The 20457-nt window shown below is 38.5% G+C and overlaps 1 protein-coding gene across 4 annotated transcripts in view; it reads left to right on the top strand.

The window, feature by feature from the left end:
- Positions 1–20457, top strand: part of LOC105046067 (probable apyrase 2) — a 29391-nt gene that overhangs the window by 7810 nt on the left and 1124 nt on the right. The window lies entirely within an intron of this gene.

Raw genomic sequence — 20457 nt, 5'->3', positions numbered from 1 at the left:
ATTACAAAAGGCTTCAAATTCTTTTGAACAAAATTCTCCTCCATTATCAGTATAAAGATATTTTATTTTTAAATCTTTTTTATTTTCAACCAAAGCTTTTAAATGCTTAAACTTTTCAAATACATTTAATATACTCTTGAGCATATAAATCCATACCTTCCAAGAATAATCATCAACAAAAGTAATAAAGAATTACCTCCCAAAGAAATTGTAGGTGCCTCCCAAGTATTAGCATGAATCAACTCAAGAAAATTTTTACTTTTATTGTGAGATAAAGAGAAAGAAAGTCTATGCTGCTTTCCAAATAAATAATCTTCATAGAAATCCAAACAGATAGACTTGTAACCAAGAAGAAGATCTTTATTAGAAAGTATATGAAATCCGCATTCACTCATATGTCCCAAATGCCTATGCTAGACGATATGAGACTCTGACTTGATGCTGGCAACAATGGTTTCTCTCACTAAAGTCTCATCAATCAATTTGTAAAGATTACCGATCAACTCTCCCTTTGTCACTACCATGCAAGCTTTGACAACTTTTAACTAATGCTTCTCTCCGATAAATTTCATACCATGCTCATCAAAAATCTTTAAAGATAGAAGAGCTTTTTGGAGTGGAAGGATATGTCTAATATCTAACATCATATGAACACATCCATCAAACATCCCAAGCCGCATATCTCCCACTCCAACAATAGGGCACTCGCCATTGTCTCCTATATAAACAATGCCACCCTGGCAAGGTTAGTAAGTATAAAATCACTCCCTACGATGAGTCATGTGAAATGGTATGCCCAAAGCAAGAACCCACTAATTGAGTATCTTTGATCTCTCTGGAGCAAATAATGCATTTCTATCTTTAGATGTAGGAGAACCAGCATCTACCATGTTTCTTTGGGAATTATTGGACTCAGGCTTATCCTCTCCACCTTCCTTTCTCAGTCTACAATCCTTTCTCATATGTCTTGATTTACCATAGCTCCAACATTTTATCTTTTTCTTTGCCTTGGACTTCGATCTGAACTTCCCTCTATCGCCATGATCTCTCTCCATGGACCTTCCTCGTGCTACCATTGCATTAGCTGATGAACTTTGACTTGACTTATGGCTCAGTTCTTTAGTGAGAAGTGACCTACAATAGATTCTATCTTAAGAGACTTCACATAGCTAAGATTCATGATTAGATTATCCTAAGAATCAGACATAGAACAAAGTGAAAGGCTAGCTTTTCTTCATCATCAATTTTAACATCAAGGGCCATAAGCTTACCGATTAAGGAATTGAAGTGATTGAGCTGCTCTTGAACTGATGCTCCATCCTTCATCTTCAAGTTATACAGCTACTGTTTGAGGAATATCTTGTTCTTCAGTGACTTCTCTTCATAGATGCTTTTCAGCTTCTCTCACAATCCTTTTGTAGTTGTCTCAGTCTCAATGTTAAAAAGAATAGTATCCTCTGATGCTAGGAACAGGTTTGCCAAAGCCATTCCATCTTTCTCTATGAACTATTTATCTATCATCCTTTCTGACTGATCTTCTTTATCAAGTAGGATGACCATGCAACCGTCTTTCACTAGCACCGCATGCATCTTGAGTTTTCACCTCACAAAGTTTGTCCCATCAAAGCATGGGATCTCAAACTTGGTTGTACTCTTTCCTATTGTCATGGTTATACTGCACAAAATTTTTCTATGAACCTTTTGCTTTGACACCAATAGTTAGAAATAAAGGATCTTACATAAAAAGCTAAAACAATAGATAAACCACAAGAAAAGTAAAGTAGAGAAAAAACATAGAGTTTGCAAGGTTTGTACGATAAAGTGTCAGTCCTATATCCTTCGGCAAGATCTCTACATCCTCCGACAAGGTTTGTATGACAAAGTATCTTTTATTGATCGCAACAAAAAATAATTATAAAGAAAAAACAACCTCTAATCTCTCATCCTTCTCTCTACACAATGAGAACAAGATTGTAGAACATAAATCCCAATAATATAAGAGAAAAAGAACCATAGAGAGTTAGAACCACCTCTTAGATGTTTTTCATACAAGAATAGAAGACAATAGGCATATGTATAGGTAACTCTTGTTGAGTTTGACAAAGACTAAAATTATTATCTTTGTGAGTTTAAACTATCCATATTCTTATCCTTATCTCACTTTCCATTTGTTTGAGTTTATCTTCACCAATTCTTTTAGTATTTTAGTGGGATGTGACTTCATCAACTAACAGTTTGGTCATGGTGAACTTTGTTTTATCCTCTATCCCTCTTTACTACATGTCTCTCTTCGAACTTTTCTTCTGGCTCATCAAAAAAATTGATCGTATTGTTGGATTTTTTACAGGTGCTAATGCACGTGGATTTCAAAATTTTTCTAAATTCAAAATATAGTGAAAATAATTAGATTAAAATATTTTTAATCTAAGCATACATTCATCATATGAAAGCACATATGGATTTAGTTCATATGCTGAAATTAATATAAACTGATTTTAGAAAGAATGAATGAAAGTCTATAATCAATTCACATACCTGAATCGCTTTCTCTTTGCTTCAAATTTGTAACTATGGTTGAATCTAATTTAATCTCTGGATCTGAGGCTGAGTAGGCTCTGAATCAGCAGTACAAGTATTCTACGTCTATGGATATCCACAGGATCAATCTAAATAGACTCTTCTTGATATAATTCATTTGAACTCTAAGCCTGAATATGTTGGAACCAAGCCTGGATAGGGATCAATCCTTTTTAGATCCTTCTAATCTTTTTTTCTTAATTTTTGAAGAAATCAAAAATCTTTTTTGATCCCTCAACTAATCAAAAAGAACAACAACCAAAAAATAGTTGTAACAAACTCTCAACAAACTTGAGAGGAAGAGAAACCACCTACAACTTGGCGCCAACCCTTGACACCAAGAAGAGATGCCACCCACTTCTCTCTAGATCCAAAGAGAGAATGCCTAGAGAGAGATGGCATCGGCTAGAGAGAGAAAGGAGGAGGCATGGGCATAGTAAAGGTGGCAGCAAAGAAGGGAGAAAGTAAGATAATGAGAGGAGTAAGGCTAAGGTCATTTAAATAGATAACATAAGGATGCCCTAATCAAATTAAGATCCCTCTTAATCATATTAGATGTCCTAGTCATAATATATTTAGACCAAATAAATGGGACACCACCAATAACTCACCCACACTTACACCCAATACTAGACGTCCTATCGTATGGGATCCAATTAAAAATCTCAAATCAGTCCATATGGTTTCATAAATTCTTTTCAAAGATTTTTGATAAATAAAATTAAAAAATTCTTTCTTAATTTAATCCAAGTCATAAATTAAGCATCCAACTATTGGAGCCCATTGAATCAAATTCAATTAGGTTCAAATTAAGTGTAGGAATTGACTAAAGCTTATCATATAAGTAAACCAACTACAGGAGAAATTAGGTTCATCCAAGTGCTAGCAAGATTAACATGAACCCAATAGAATTTTTCTAAATCCATATTAACTAGCACTTCATAAGCTCAATTATAACTATTCTAGATCTTTTTTCTTTGTGTGTGACTCCATCGATTCAATTTTATCTGGTAGTGAGATATACTATGATTTCTATTATTGATATCATTAAAATCTCTTTCAGTGGATCGAAATAATTTCACTCTAACTTGACAAGGATATTGATCCAGAATGATTCTATTGAGTTCTCACAATCTACCAGTGACATCTAGCAATATGTAGTGGCAATCCAGTAAAATCGAAATAGAACCTCTAGATGTAGTTAATATATGATACAATTCTTTTATCGTGAGTTCTGACAAGATGGCAGGTCATGGATAAATCGTCAAATTTCATTATCAGTTATATGATAGATTCGATCAGTTCAAGTCCAATAGTAATTTCAAATAAAATTTTTTTTTTATTAATCACACTGCTATGACCATAGACTTATGGACTTAGCTTCTCAAACTCATAGAACTACTCCTCTCTATCAAGATTGATAAATCCCATCTAGATGCATACATTGCTCCCACAGCTTAACCAATTGAAACCAACATCTACTATAAAAACTCATGATCAAGTAAATATTTATGTGTAGTCAAACTGCAGCAGTCTTACTGTGAGCAACCGTGATACCATAGGTCAAAAAATTAATCATACAACTACAGCATCGAGATGATCACTGACGATTGGATAAAAATTCATGTGATCTCTCGTATAGTCATACTTAGTATTAGTTATTCTCTAACAACTATCCATAATTATCACTCGTGTCTCTACACCATAGATTAGAGACTCATCTATCCCAAAAAAAATAAACTATGCGTCGGTCTATCTGAATCAATCACTATCTCCATTACTATCTTATGATCGAGAGTAATTTAGAAATCGATCTTACATGCCTTTAATTTTTAATACTTTGAGAATATGTATTATAACATCAATTTCAAAGACAGTTCAAAGACACATAACATTTGAATGAAAAAAAAAATTTGTCCATTTAAAGTACAAATTTGCATCATAGAATGAATAATGTGTCAGCCAATAATTAGTTTCTAGAACATATATCTAACAATCTCTCATTTGGACTAAAGCTAATTAGCCATTAATCTAAGCCCCATCTTCTTAAGATGAGCTTTCATTTTGGGCTGGCTCAATTGCTTTGTCAGTAGATTTGCCACGTTATCCACAGAGTCTACTCTTCGCATCTTGATATATTGCTCTTCAAGGTAGTCACATATGATATGGAGCCATCATTCAATGTGCTTTGATTTTTTATGAGACTGGAGCTCCTTAGCAAGTGCTATGGTTTTATTGTTGTCGCAGTATAGTGGTATGACATCCAATGTCATTACATCAAGTTTCGCAGTAAACTTTTTGAACCAGAAGTCTATTTTTGACAGTATCCGAAGAGGCAACATATTCAGCCTCTGTGGTCAAATCTACAATGGTGCTCTGCTTGGAATACTTTCAGCTTATTGCATCATCATGGCTAACGAACACATATCTCGATGTAGACTTTCTATCATCAGGATCCGATATGAAGTCCGAATCTATATAACCCTTAATCCATAATTTAGGTGCTTCTCTAAAAATCAAGAATAAATCCTTAGTCTTTCGTAAGTACTTAAGGATGTTCTTCACAGCTATCCAGTGCTCCTCATCTGGATTTGACTAATATCTACTTGTGACACTTATAGCAAGGACAATATCAGATCGAGTGCATACCATAGCATACATGAGGTTTCCTATCACCCAAGCATAAGGGATCCAACTCATACGCTCGATCTCCTCAGAAGTGGTAGGACACATGATCTTGAAGAGTCGATATCATACCTAAGGGGTAGCAAACTTCTTTTAGAGTTTTTCATGCTGAATCACTTCAGTACTTTTTCTATATACAGCTTTTGTGATAGGCTAAGTATCCTTCTAGATCTATCTTTATAGATCTTAATCTCAATGATATAGGATGCTTCTCTTAGATTTTTCATGAAAAATTTCTTAGACAATCAAGCTTTGATCGAGGTCAGTATAAAAATATCTAATAAGGAGGATATTATCCACGTACAATACGAGGAAGACAAGCACTCTCTCACTAATTTTTTTATAAATATAATTTTTTTTTTATTTTTAATAAAATCAAAAGATTTGAACATATCATCGAAATAAAGATTCTAGCTTTGAGAAGCTTGCTTTAGTCTATAGATGGACCTTTGCAGCTTGCAAACATAGTGATCACTATCACCGGATGTGAAATTCAAAGGCTGCTCTATATAGATATCATCCTCAAGATATCCATTCAGAAAAGTAATTTTCACATCTATCTATCAAATTTCATAATCATAGTAAGCTGCAACAGCAAGCAATGTGTGGATAGATTTCAGCATGACTACAGATGAAAAAGTATCATGATAGTCAATACCTTCATGCTGACTATAATCCTTTACCACCAGTCTTATCTTATAGGTCTCTACCTTATCATCAGTACTTATTTTTTTTATAGATCTATTTACACCTAATAAGAAAAATTTTCTCAAGTGGATCCTTTAAAGTTCATACTTGATTTGAGTGCACTGAGTCAATTTTTGAATTTATTGCATCTAACTATTTCTTGAAATCGATGTCAGATATCACCTCATCAAAAGTACTAGGATCATTACCATGATTCTCATTTTTCATAAGGAATGCTTCCTCTACATCTTCTTTCAGCATACCTATGTATCTTTTAGGAGGATAGAAGATTCTACCTGATTTATGAGGTGGAGGTAGAATATTAACTACTGACTCATCATGGATGGGTTCTTGAGGATCTATAGCTCGTTGATCTTTAGAGAGATTTTCATCGAGCTCAACTAGCCTCCCACTACCACCATCCTGGATAAACTATTCTTCTAAGAATGTGGCATTGCGATTCACAATCATATAGTGATCATGTGAAAAATAAAAGTAGTACCTGATAAATTTTTTGGGATATCCTATGAAGTGAGCTACAACAGATCTATCTTCTAACTTGTCAGCTTTCTATCTCTTGACATAAGCTGGACATCTTCAAGTCTTAAGATAACTCGGACTTAGCTTCTTACCCTGCCAGATGTACGAGGTCGGATGGTTTCTTGGGCCTTCACAGGTACTTCTGGATTCAAAGGCACAAGAAGAGGTACAACCATATGCTGCTCAAGCTGCAGTGGTCAATGCTATTCGTACAGTAGTCGATCAGGGTATGCAACAGGCAGAAGTTATGATAAGAGGCCCTAGTCTCGGAAGAGATGCAGTATTACGAGCCATTCGTAGAAGTTATACAAAACTTCTACCCCAAGCACATACAATGGAGCCACAGACAGTCAAGTGAAATCCAATCCACAAAATAATTTGATTTATGGACAGCATCATTATGGTAAAGGTCATAATGCCAGAGGAATTATTATCGCAAGGTATATCTCATATAATATGGTAGGAATAGATTTAGAAGGAATCCTATTTAAAATATGTATCATGATAAGTGAGGTGTGTCTTCAAAAAAATAAAAATAAATTAGTGAAGCTCATCATGGATCAGACCATATCTAATAGGATCCCGTTTCTCCTTTCAGATATTTTATTGAGTTGACGCATTCTGAGAAGAGTCCATTAAAAGACTATGCCATTCTCCTTAAGATGTTTCAAAAATTCAATACTTAGGTATTCTCTTCTTCGATCGAATTATAAGACTTTTATGGGTTTATCTGTTTGCTTCTCTACCTCATGTCTGAATTCTTTGAATCTTTCAAAGACTTCAGACTTATATTTCATAAAAAATATATATCCGTACCATAACAGATCATCAGTAAAAATAATGAAGTAGCTATAACCATCTCTGACCTGCACATCAAATGGGCCACACACATTAGTGTATACCAGAGCTAGTAACTCAGTGGCCCTTTCTCCTTGTCCCATAAAAGGTAATCTGGTTATTTTTTCTCAAAGACACGGTTCACAGGCTGAAATTGACTCAAATTTAACTAAATCTAAGATCTCATTTTTTTTTCAACCTGTTTATCTTATTCTCTCCAATATGGCCACGTCTGTGGTGCCCCAAGTACTTATGGTTAATATCATCTCTGAATCTTTTTTAGTCTATGGCACTCACTATTTGTTCATTTAGGTTCACATTAGCATCAACATGCAAGTGATAAAGACTGTCAATTAAAAGATCAGATGCAATCAATTTATTTTATAAATAAATAAAATAATAATATTTATTAAATTAAAAAATAAATCTATCCTGTGTTACTATAGAGATCGAAATCAAATTTTAACTAGCTATAAGAACACAATAATTATTTTTTAAATCTAATCTAAAATCTAACAGTAATCGAAGAAGATAGGTTCTAACGATCTCTACAGTAATTTTTACTCCATTGTCGATCTGAAAGATTATATCACCTTGCCTTAACCTCTTACTTTCTATTAAACCATGCATTGAAGTACATATATGAGTACTAGAATTAAAGTCCAATACCCAACTAGAAGTAGAAAAAATCGTTGGGTTAGATTCTATTATAAGCATACCTTCAGAAGGTTGTTCACTCTTTTTCATCTTCAGGCTCTCCAGGTAAGAGGGATAGTTTTTCTTCCAATGGCTGTCGGAGTTGCAATGGAAATATTTTTCGTTCTTCACAGCTTTCTTCGGAGTGTCCTTCTTAGATTTGCTCTCCTTCCTCTGCTTCTTCGCAGGCTTATTCTTTTTCTTCCCTTAAGACTTTCTCTTAGAAGGTGCCCGCTCAACAGCAAGAACAGAGTCTCTTGAACTTTTTAAGATACCCTCAGTAGTGACCAGCATATTAACTAACTCGGATAAGTTGCAGTTTAATTTATTCATATGATAGCTTACGATAAACTGTCCAAATGAATTAGTCAAGGATTAAAGGATCAAATCTACCTTTAACTCCCTCTGCATGATAAGCTTGAGCTTCTCAAGCTCCTCAAGATCCTTGATCATTATCATACAATGATCGTGAACTAATTGCCCATCATGCATCTTCATATTGAATAACTACTTGGATAATTCGAAGTACGCGATCCAGCTCTACTCATCGTACAACTCTTATAAGTGAGTGATTATGGCACGGATAGTGGGCATGTGCTCATTCTGGCTTTGCAACTTATTTGACATAGAAGCCAGCACATAGCACTTCACCCTAAGATCATCATCTGTCCACTTGTCTAAAGCAGTTCTTTGCTTTACCGTAAGATGAGTTGGTAAGGCTGGGGTGTCCTGATCGAGTACATACCCAATCTTTTTGGATGTCAGGACTATTCTGAGATTTTTAAGCTAGTCTTTAAAATTTATGCCAGTAAGACGGTTAGTTTCAAGGATGCAGGCTAGTGGGTTAGAGGTCGACATTATTTTATCTACAAAAGTAAAAATTTTAGTTAGACATTTATATTTAAAATTTATATTTGCTCTAAAAACTTTTAGATGCAAATAGACTCTTACTATTTTTTTGAATTTTGATACTCTTCTGATGAAAAACAAAAATCCGACGTGATCAATACAAGATTTTTAGTGGATGCTGCAGTCCCACCGATATCGTGTACCTTATCTAATAGTTATTGATGACACGCACATCGGTACATAGACAACTCTTTGTCCAGATACTTCTCTAAGCATATTGCAGCAACTTAGTCTCTAAGTCATGAGAGCTCAGATAACACATATTGTCTTACTCCTTAGTTAAGCCAGACCCACCATTCATAAGCAGGTGTTAAGACATAATTGAGTCCCTCAGATAACACATATTGGGCCCAACCCCATCTTCACCTTGGAGCAACTCTTTGCTAGTAGAGTGGTTGCGTATTTTTAATGCAACTGAACTACTGTAACTAGTCGAGAATAGTCAATGCCAGTATCACATCCATACTTTTACAACGGTGAAAGACCATAAGGCTTAATATTGATTAGAAAGGTTTAGGTTAGATTTCATCTAATCAGTCATCATATGACTGATCTAACTGGTATGAGCTAAACCAAAATGCCTTGACAACTAATGAGCCTAATCATTCAATTGGTTAGATAAGTGAGATCGATGGAAGGGTACATGATTAACTCGTCATAGATAAAATTATCTAGGTTAATAGCCTCCCAATTAAAAATCACTGATCGAGATTGTCTTAGACACCAAATGATTTATTAATTTCAATTAGTCAACTTAGATGAATCGGATTCAAACTATAAAGTCGGATTAGGTCTTTAGATTAACACAATTCTACATATGAAGTTTAATCAACTTAATCTACAATACTTATAGAATAATTAGCTTAATTGATCTAACTCAAATCAACACTTGACTTGGTTTAATCAATGACTACATTGATTTTGACCCAATATGATTTAATCATAACCTAAGATGCAATTCTAATGCAAAACTATCCACTCCCAAATAATTCATGCACAAACTAATTTCAAATCATAAAAATAATTTTCAGATCTAAATTCATTATATAAAAAATAAATTTTTTGATTCTCGAAATACTTTCAGAATATGCATGCAATCATATATCATATATATAAAAAGTTTTAAATTTTTTAAAAATTAATTTCAGATCTAAACATACCATCATATATTGCATATACGAAAAATTCAGATCGTAAGAATTTAATTTTTAGCCTACACATATTTTCATATATTGCATATATGAATAAAAAATCAGATCTAAGATACTTTTTAAATCTGAATATAAATACATACATCACATGTATGAACTAAAATTAAAATTTTAAAAATAATTTTTAAAACTTTTATGCTATTTCTATACATATGAACATATGGCTCTGATATCACTGTTGAATTTTCTACAGGTGCTAGTACATGTGGATTTCAAAATTTTTTTAAATATAAAATATAGTAAAAAAATTAGATTAAAATATTTTTAATCTAAGCATATATTTATCATATGAAAGTACCTACGGATCTAGTTCATATGCTAAAATTAACATAAACTAATTTTAGAAAGAATGAATGAAAGCCTGTAATGAATTCACATACTTGAATCACTGTTTTTTTTTTTTTTTTGCTTCAAACCTATAACTGGGGTTGAATCCAATTCATTCCCTAGATCTGGAGCTAAGCAGGCTCTCAATCAGTAGCACAAATGTCCTACCTCTATGGGTATCCACAGAGCCAACCTGGATAGGCTCTTCTTGATACAATTCACTTAAACTCAGAGCCTGAATAGGCTTGAACCAAGCCTGGATAAGGATCAACCTTTTTTGAATCTTTTTAATCTTTCTTTCTTGATTCATAAAGAAATCAAGAACTTTTCTTGATCCTTCAACTAATCAAAAGAACAACAACCACAAAGTAGTTGTAACAAACTCTCAACAAACTTGAGAGGAAGAGAAACCACCTATAACTTGGCGCCAATCCTTGACACCAAGAAGAGATGCCGCCCACTTCTCTCTAGATCCAAAGAGAGGATGCTTAGAGAGAGAGGGCATGGGCTAGAGAGAGAGGAGGAGGTGTGGGCATAGTAAAGGTGGCGGTAAGGAAGAGAGGAAGTGAGATAATGAAAGGAGTAAGGCTAGGTTCTTTAAATAGACAACATAAGGATATCCTAATCAAATTAGGATCTCTCCTCCTAATTATATTAGAAGTCCTAGTCATAATATACTTAGACTAAATAAATGGAGCACCATTCATAACTCACCCACACTCACACCCAATGTTATGTTGAAGCATGATCCCGGCTCCTCCCACGGACCTTTGGTGCAGCAGAACCAGCAACGAACAAATCTGGAGACTTTTGGACTTGATTGAAGGCCCTTGACGAAATCAGCCTGGTTGCTATCTTCTTCGTCAGTCTTTCGTTCCAGATGAAGAACACCTCTAAGATCATCTCTAAAAAATTTAAGATCTGGTACCCAACTAGATCAGGTCTAGACCGAGGTCTTCCAATTCGTAGATCTCAAATCGGGGCATTCTAGATAGGGAAGAAGATAGATGGAACCAGACATTGCAGATCTGTCTTGCTGCAGCCTTTCCTGTAGATCTGTTGATGGAGATCTCACCCACGCCTCAAACGACCTCAGATCAACTCCAGATCTGAGAAAAACTTGTACCAACCTCTTCTCAAAAGATTTCAGATCCTGGACCTGATGCTTGGGTGGCTGCAAGAGGGGAAGAGCAGATCTGGTAGGCGGCACAAAGGGGGAGGAGGGCTTGCGCCCTCCTTGCTTCACTTGCCTTTTTGGGACCTGGCGGCAAGAAACCCTAGGGTTTCTTGCTCCTGGGGCGTGGAGAATGGCTGGAGAGAGAGGGAGAAGAGAGAGAGAGACTTGAGAGAAATGATTTATGTATTCCTTGGCTTAATCAAACCTATACAATACATGTATATATAAACATAGGGTCAAGTGACCCAAACCCAAAACTCCCTTGACCAACTCTATCGGAGATTAGGTTAACCCAAGCCCATGTACACCCATGACTTGACCTAATCTCACCTATCCTGGGCTCAGACCTGGCCCATAAAGTGTTGGTCCCTTGAGGCCCACATAACCTAGACCTCAAGAACCCGAAAGGCCCACAGCCTTTCAACCTAGGGCCCAACTAGTCCTAGAGCCTCCATGAAACCCTCATAAATGATGGACCTTGGCCTTAGCCTTGATCTCCTGGGCCTTGGGCATACCACCTGGATCACAACAATCTCCACCTTGGTGTCCCAAGGCCTCAATCAGCTCCACTCTGTCCATCAGCCGAATCAGCTCAACACATCTCTGAAAGCTGTCCCATGGAAGTACCTTCGTAAGTGCATCAGCTGGATTCTCCTTGGTGTGTACCTTTACTAGCTCCACCTCACCATCCTCTACAAGCTCCCTGATCTGATGATACCGAATGTCGATGTGCTTTGTCCTTGCATGATAGACTAAGTTCTGTGCTAATAGAAGTGCACTCTGGCTGTCACAGTGCACTCTAATGGCCTCCTGAGTAAGGTCCATCTCCGTCAACAAATCCTTCAGCCAAATTGCCTCCTTAGCTGCTTCTATCAACCCGATGTACTCCACCTCTGTAGTGGATAGGGCCGTGATAGGCTGCAGAATCGATCTTCAAGAAATAAGACCTCCATACAGGCTAAAGATGAAGCCTGTCGTAGACCTCCGGGTATCCACATCTTCACCGAAATCTGCATCTACATAACCGTCAATCAGCCCTTGAGCCTCCCTGGACATGTCAGAGTATCCCACTGCACCTCCTCTATAGCAGATGCCAACTCCAACTAAACCCGCCAGGTATCTGAATATCCACTTCAGAGCTCTTCAGTGCTCCCTGCCAGGCTGCGCCATGAACCTGCTAACCTGACTCACTGCATGAGCGATGTCTGGCCTACAACAAACCATCGCATACATCAAGCTCCCAACTCCTGAAGCATAAGGAACCTTCTCCATCTCCTGAGCCTCCACCTCAGTCTGTGGCGCCATGGTCTTCGAGAGTCTGAAGTGACCGGCAAGTGGCAGCTCCGCCGGCTTTGCTCCCTTCATCCCAAACCTCTCTAAGACCTTCTGTATATAGCCCCCCTGAGATAGATGCAGCACCCTCTGGGCTCGATCTCTGAAAATTTCCATACCTAGGATCTTCCTTGCAGGGCCCAAATCCTTCATCTCAAATTTTTGAGATAAGGATGCCTTCAGATCCTGCACAACCTTCTTACTCTTGCATGCTATAAGTATGTCATCCACATACAAGAGTAGGAATATCCTAGAACCATCCTCAAGAGACTGAACATAAACACAGGGATCAAACTCGCACCTGAAAAGTCCAATGTTGCGCACATAGGAGTCGAACCGCTTGTACCATTGCCTCGATGACTGCTTCAGCCCGTACAGTGACTTCTGCAACAAACAAACCTTTTCCTCTGATCCTGGATCTCTGAAACCGGGTGGCTGCTCCATGTAAATCCTCTCCTCCAAATGCCCATGGAGGAATATCGTCTTGACATCCATCTGCTCTAGCTCTAAATCCTGAGCTGCTACAATGCTCAGCAACACTTTGATGGAAGTATGTCTGACGACGGGAGAGAAGACCTCGCTGAAGTCGATGTCTTCCTTCTGAGAGTATCCCTTGGCCACTAACCTCGCCTTGAATCTGATACCTCCCTGTTCTGAAGGCCCTTCCTTGCGACTGTAGACCCATTTGCAGCCAATGGGCCTCTTCCCCTATGGCAACTGCACCAATCGCCACGTCTGGTTCTTGTGGAGAGACTGCATCTCCTCGGACATCGCCTGGACCCACCGCTCTCTGTCTTGGCTCTCAATAGCCTCCTGATAAGTATATGGGTCTCCATTCGCTGTCCCCAGGGTATATGACAGCGTCTCCTCGAAGCCATATCGGTCCGATTGCCTGATGGTCCTCTTGGGCTTATGTAGGGCAACACCGATATCAGTCCTCGGTCCAGCTCGCTCCTGCTGGACCTCTCCATCTTGATCATCCATCCGAGTCCTCTCCACCTATGGAGACACTTTAGGTAGGTTCTCCACCTGAATGTCATATCCTCCCTAGTACCTACAAGAGGTAAAATCAAAGAGGTAAGCTGTCCAGCAGCGCCCTGCTGGACCTCCTCCTGCTCCTGCTGCTCCTCCATGCCTGCTCACCTCCGTAAGATTGACTCTTCATCAAAAGTCACATCCCGACTAATGATGACCTTCTTTTCCAAGGGATCCCACAGCCTGTATCCCTTAACTCCTCGCGGATAGCCTAGAAACACTGTCTTGCGTGATCTGACGTCTAGCTTGCTCCACTCACTAGCTCCAATGTGCACATAGGCCGTGCACCCAAATACCCATAGATGGCCCAGCCCAACTGTCCTCCCAGACCACACCTTCTCTGGAAGCCTGCCATCCAACCTGGTGTGAGGTGACCGATTGACCAAGTAACCGGCTGCGTCAACTGTGTCAACCCAGAACGCCTTTGGAAGCCTTGCCTGCAGCCTCATGCATCGTGCCTTTTCCAGAAGTATTCTGTTCATCCTCTCAGCCATCCCATTCTGCTGTGGAGTCTCCTTAACTGAGAAGTGTCTCCTGATCCCACACTCCTCACAGTAATCCTGAAACTCTCTGCTGGTGTACTCTCCGCCGTTGTCTGACCTCAGACACTTCACGCTCCTCCCCTGCTCCTTCTCCACCTTAGCTCTCCAGATCTTGAACTTGGTGAAGACCTCTGACTTCTCTCTCATGAAGTAAATCCAGAGTTTTTTTGAGAAATCATCAATCAGGGTCATGAAGTATCTGGCCCCATTCCTAGCTAAAACTGGGGCTGGTCCCCACACATCCGTGTGTACTAACTCCAGAGGGGTTGCACTGCGGGCTGTACTGATGTTGAACTGAACTCTCCTCTGCTTTCCCATCTGGCAAGGCTCACAGATCTTCCCTGTAGCACCATCCTCCAGATCAGAGATGAGTCCTCTCCTGCTTAACTCCCTCAGTCCCTTGTCACCCATGTGGCCTAGGCGGTAGTGCCACATCCTGTAAGCCCCCTGCTGGTCCTGTGCTGCAGCTGCTGCATCAGACTCTCCGATCACCACAGATCCCTCCATGTGATAGAGGTTATTGTCCAACCTCCTGCCTCTCATCACTACCATAGCTCCATTGGAGATGTTCAGTACTCCACTTCTAGCCCTACTACTGAAGCTGTATCCACTGCGCTCCAAGTAGCCTAATGACATCAGATTCTTTTCCAGCTCTGGGATGTGCTTTACATTTGTCAATGTCCTCACAATCCCATCAAACATCCTCACCCTGACTGTCCCTATTTCAGCCACCTTGCAAGGATGATTGTCGCCTAGAGTCACTGATCCCTCATCTGTCTTGGTGTATGTCGCAAACCAAGACCTGTGTGGTGTGTAGTGATGTGAGCACGCAGAGTCTAGTGTCCACTCCTCTGTATAATGCCTGTGACCATCTGATACCACGAGTAGATCATCCTCCACCTGCTGCCCAGCAACTGCACTCACTGATTCTGAGCCACTTCTTTCTTCCTTCTTGCTCTTCCATAGTGGACATTCTCGCTTGAAGTGCCCGAGCTCGTTGCACTTGAAGCATTTCATCTCTTTCTTTCCCTTCCTGGACTTGGACCGCCCCCTGGACTTGCTTCTGCCTCTGCCTCTACCTGTCCTCTTCCCTACTACCAAACCCTCCTAGGGAGCCCGATCTCTGGTCAACTTTTTTCTTTGCTCATTAGACCTCAACACCGAGACCATGTCCTCATATTCCAAAGTCTCTTTGCTGTAGAGCAGTGTAGTCACCAAAGAGTCATATGATTCTGGCAGTGAACACAAAAGCAACAGGGACTTGTCCTCCTCATCCAGCTTCACCCCGATATTCATCAACTTCGTGCACAACTGGTCGAACCTCTGAATGTGGCCAATCACATCAGATCCCTCATGCATCCGAAGACTGTACAACCTCTTCTTCAGCATTAGCTTGTTGCACATATTCTTCCCCATATACATGGTGTGCAACTTCGACCAGAGGCCCTTCGGGATCTTTTCTTCCAGCACCGAATACAATGCTGCATCCGCCAAACATCCTCTGATCACCGAGCATGCTTTCTTCTCCAACGATGCCCACTGTCCATCTGTCATTCCCTCAGGCTTCTCATCCAAAGCCTGATCCAGATCTGCTTGCACCAGAAGATCCTCCATCCGGATTTTCTATATGAAAAAATTTTTCTTGCCATCAAACTTCTCGAAATTGACCTTCATATTGCTGCCCATGACTGGATCCAAGCCAAACAAGCAATATAAAATCAAGAAGTATAGAATATACCTTGATGGTACCTTGCTGAAAATTTTCAGCACTTGGGATCTTCAACTTCTCGTACTTGGAACCGCTTCCTCACCACCGTGGCTCTGATACCAACTATTGGAGCATGATCTCGGCTCTTCCCACGGACCTTTGGTGCAGCAGAACTAGCAACGAATAAATCTGGAGACTTCTGGACTTGATTGAATGCCCTTGATGAAATCAGTCTGGTTGCTATCTTCTTCGTCAGCCTTTCGTTCCAGATGAAGGATGCCTCTAAGATCACCTCTAAAAAATTCAAGATCTGGTACCCAACTAGATCAGGCCTGGACCGAGGTCTTTCAATTTGTAGATCTCAAATTGGGGCATTCTAGATAGGGAAGAAGGTAGATGGAACCAGACCTTGCAGATCTGTCCTGCTGCAGCCTTTCCTGTAGATCTGTTGATGGAGATCTCACCCGTGCCTCAAACGACCTCAAATCAACTTTAGATTTGAGAGAAACTTGTACCAACCTCTTCTCAAGAGATTCTAGGTCCTGGATCTGATGCTTGGGTGGCTGCAAGAGGGGAAGAGCAGATCTGGTAGGCGGCACAAAGGGGGAGGAGGGCTAGCGCCTCCTTGCTTCACCTGCCTTTTTGGGACCTGGCGGCAAGAAACCCTAGGGTTTCTTGCTCCTGGGGCATGGAGAATGGCTGGAGAGAGAGGGAGAAGAGAGAGAGAGACTTGAAAGAAATGGTTTCTGTATTCCTTGGCTTAATCAAACCTATACAATATATGTATATATAAACACAGGGTCAAGTGACCCAAACCCAAAACTCCCTTGACCAACTCTATGGGAGATTAGGTTAACTTAAGCCCATGTACACCCATGACTCGATCTAATCTCATCTATCCTGGGCTCAGACCTGGCCCATAAAGAGTTGGTCCCTTGAGGCCCACATAACCTAGACCTCAAGAACCCGAAAGACCCACAGCCTTTCAACCTAGGGCCCAACTAGCCCTAGAGCCTCCATGAAGCCCTCATGAATGATGGACCTTGGCCTTAGCCTTGGTCCCCTGGGCCTTGGGCACACCACCTGGATCACAACATGCTAGGCATCCCGTTATACGAGATCCAATTAAAAGTCTCAAATCAGCCCACATAGTTTCATAAATTCTCTTCAAGAATTTTTGATAAATAAAGTTAAAATTTTTTTTCTTAATTTAATCTAAGCTATAAATTAAGCATCTAACTATTAGAGTCCATTGAATCAAATTCAATTAGGTTCAAATCAAATATAGGAATTGATTAAAGCTTATCATAAAAGCAAACCAACTATAAGAGAAATTGGATTCACTCAGCTGCCAGCAAGATTAATATTAACTCAATAGAATTTCTCTGAATCCATATTAATTGATACTTTATAAGTCTAATTATAACTAATCCAGATCTTCTTCCTTTATGTGTGATCCATAGATTTAATTTTGTCTAGTAGTAAGATATACTATGATCTCTATCATTGATATCACTAAAATTTCTTTTAGTGAGTCAGAACAATTTTACTCTAACTCGATAAGGATAATTGATCTAGAATGATCTTATTAAGCTCTCACAATTTATCAATGACATCTAGCAATATGTAGTGGCAATCCAGCAGAACCGAAATAGAACCTCTAGGTGCAGTTAATCTATGATACAGTTCCTCTATCGTAAGTTTCGACTAGATGGCAGGTCATGGATAAATTGTCAAGCCTCATCATTAGTCATATGATAGATTCGATCAACTCAAATCTAATAGTGATTCCAAATAAAAAAATTTTTCTATTAATCACACTGCTATGGCTATTGACTTATGGATTTAGCTTCTCAAATCTCATAGAACTGCTCTTCTCTATCAAGATTGATAGATCCCATCTAGATATATATGTTGCTTCCATAGTTCAACCAACTGAAGCCAACATCCACTACAAAAATACATAATCAAATCAATATTTATGCATAGTCAAACTATAGCAGTCTTACTGTAAGCAACTGTGACACCGCAGGTCAAAAGATCAGTTACACAACTATAGTATCGAGATGTTTATTGACGATTGGATAAAAATTCATGTGATCTCTTGTATGGACATGCTTAGTATTAGTTGTTCTCTAACAATTATCCGTACTTATCACTCAGTATCTCTACATCCTAGATTAAAAACTCATCTATCCTGAAGAAAGTGAATTATGCATCGATCTATCTGGATCGATCACCGTCTTCATAACTATCTTATGATCGAAAGTAATTTAAAAATCGATCATCCATACTTTTAATTCTCAATACTTTGAGAATATATATCGTAACATCAATTCCAAAGATGGTACAAGGATACATAATATTTGAATGAAAAAAAAATTTCTCTTTATTGATTAAATTAACAGTTTATAGTATAAATTTATGTCATAGAATAAACAATATATCAGCTAATAATTGGCTTCTAGAACATACGTCTAACATATATCCATAGGTCTTTTCTTTGGAAGGAGAATGAAATTGCTAATGGCCTATCTTATAAAGTCAGTTGATTTAAAGTTTGTATCAATAAAGCTGAAGATAGCTTGGGTGTCAAAGATCTAAAATCCTTTAATCAGGGCTTGCTTGCAAAATGGGGCTGGAGGTTACTAAATCATGATTTTAGCCCCTGGAAGAAAAATGTTCGATCCTTTTATCTTAAAAAAGTAAAACTTTATACATGCTGGAAGCTTGAGCAACAAAGCTCTAGTGTTTGGAAGGAGGTTATTAAAAGCCTCCCATCCTTTTGGAATCGAATTAGATTTTTGGTTGGTAATGATCTTAATGTACTATTTTGGAAGGATACCTGAATCCTTAATACTTTTCTTTATGAATCTCTTCCAAACCTCTTTCATGCTTGCCATTTGAAATTTGTTGTCGTAGCCAATTTTTTCTCTTCCGTAACTAATTCCTAGAACTTCAAGCTTCGTTCTAATCCTTCTTAGGCTGCAAAAACTGAGTTACTCATTCTTCTGAATGCACTTGAAAGGTTACATCCATATTCTAACCCTAATAGAATATAGTGGTGACTCTCATCCTCAAGGGACTTTTCTATTGCATCTCTTTACCATTTTAAAACTTTTAGAGGGGTTAAATGGGAGGTAGCCTATTTTCTTTAGAAGATTAACACCCCATGTAAAGTTAAATGTTGTTTTTGGCTTGGCTTGCTCAATAAGTTGAATAGTAGAGAGGTTCTAGAAAAGAAAATGGGTTTCTCCTTAGTTGGCTATCTGCTCTGTGATCATTCAGTTGAATCTGTTTCTCACCTTTTTATCTCATGTCCCTTTGCTACCTCTATTTGGGTCGTGCTCTGTGATAAGCTCTTGGTTACTCCTCCAAATGGAAGCCTTAATTTGGGACCTCTGTACTACATGAAAATGTTGCTCCTTCTCCAAAAGTGTGCAGCAAGGTGGCTTTATATTAATAGTAGCTATAATCTGGTGCTGTTAGAGGGAAAGGAATAGCAAAGTATTCCTTCATCAATTCTCTGATCCTTATTTAGGAATCTTTAAAATACTTCATCTTCTTAATGACTAGTTTCTTATCTATAAATGTGATGCTTTATTTGGTTTCTGCTTGCTGTGGGACAAACTCAAACCTTTTGTGGTTATTGCTCATGGCATCGTTACCACGGCTCTTGCTTTTGATGTGCCTTTATGAGGAATTTTGAATTCTTTGCCTTGGTTCTCATTCTTTCTTTTCTGGATATATTTGTGGGAGACTATGATGGAGATATGGTAGTATGGTGATTATTATAGGATCGTTTAGTTGTTGCGGGTTCAAATGAGTAGATACAACTCTCTGAGTCTCTCATCCTTGTATCTGATTATCTTGTCTCCTTTACCATAGGAAGGTTTTAAGTCCTCCTTTGGTTGGTTTTATGCCTGGTTGAAGGGCTCTATCTTTTGCTATTTATTCTCCTTGTATTTTAACCTCTCCTCACTGGCATTTAATCACTTCTATTTAAATTCTTCTTCAGTTATCTGAATAAAATTCAGTTAAGTAATTGGGTCAACCATTACTCTCCTTTTACTCAAAAAAAAAATATAGATTAACAAATCAACTAGTAAATAAAACTTTATTGAGATTTTATGATAGGTGGTAAGGCTAATATCATTCCATGTTTTGCAAGTGTCATAAAAGGATTTTATAGTC

This window comes from Elaeis guineensis, chromosome 5 (assembly GCF_000442705.2).
Source record: "Elaeis guineensis isolate ETL-2024a chromosome 5, EG11, whole genome shotgun sequence".
Lineage (NCBI taxonomy): Eukaryota > Viridiplantae > Streptophyta > Magnoliopsida > Arecales > Arecaceae > Elaeis > Elaeis guineensis.
The sequence above is the reverse complement of the archived record's forward strand: the minus strand, read 5'-3'. Positions and strand labels throughout refer to the sequence as shown.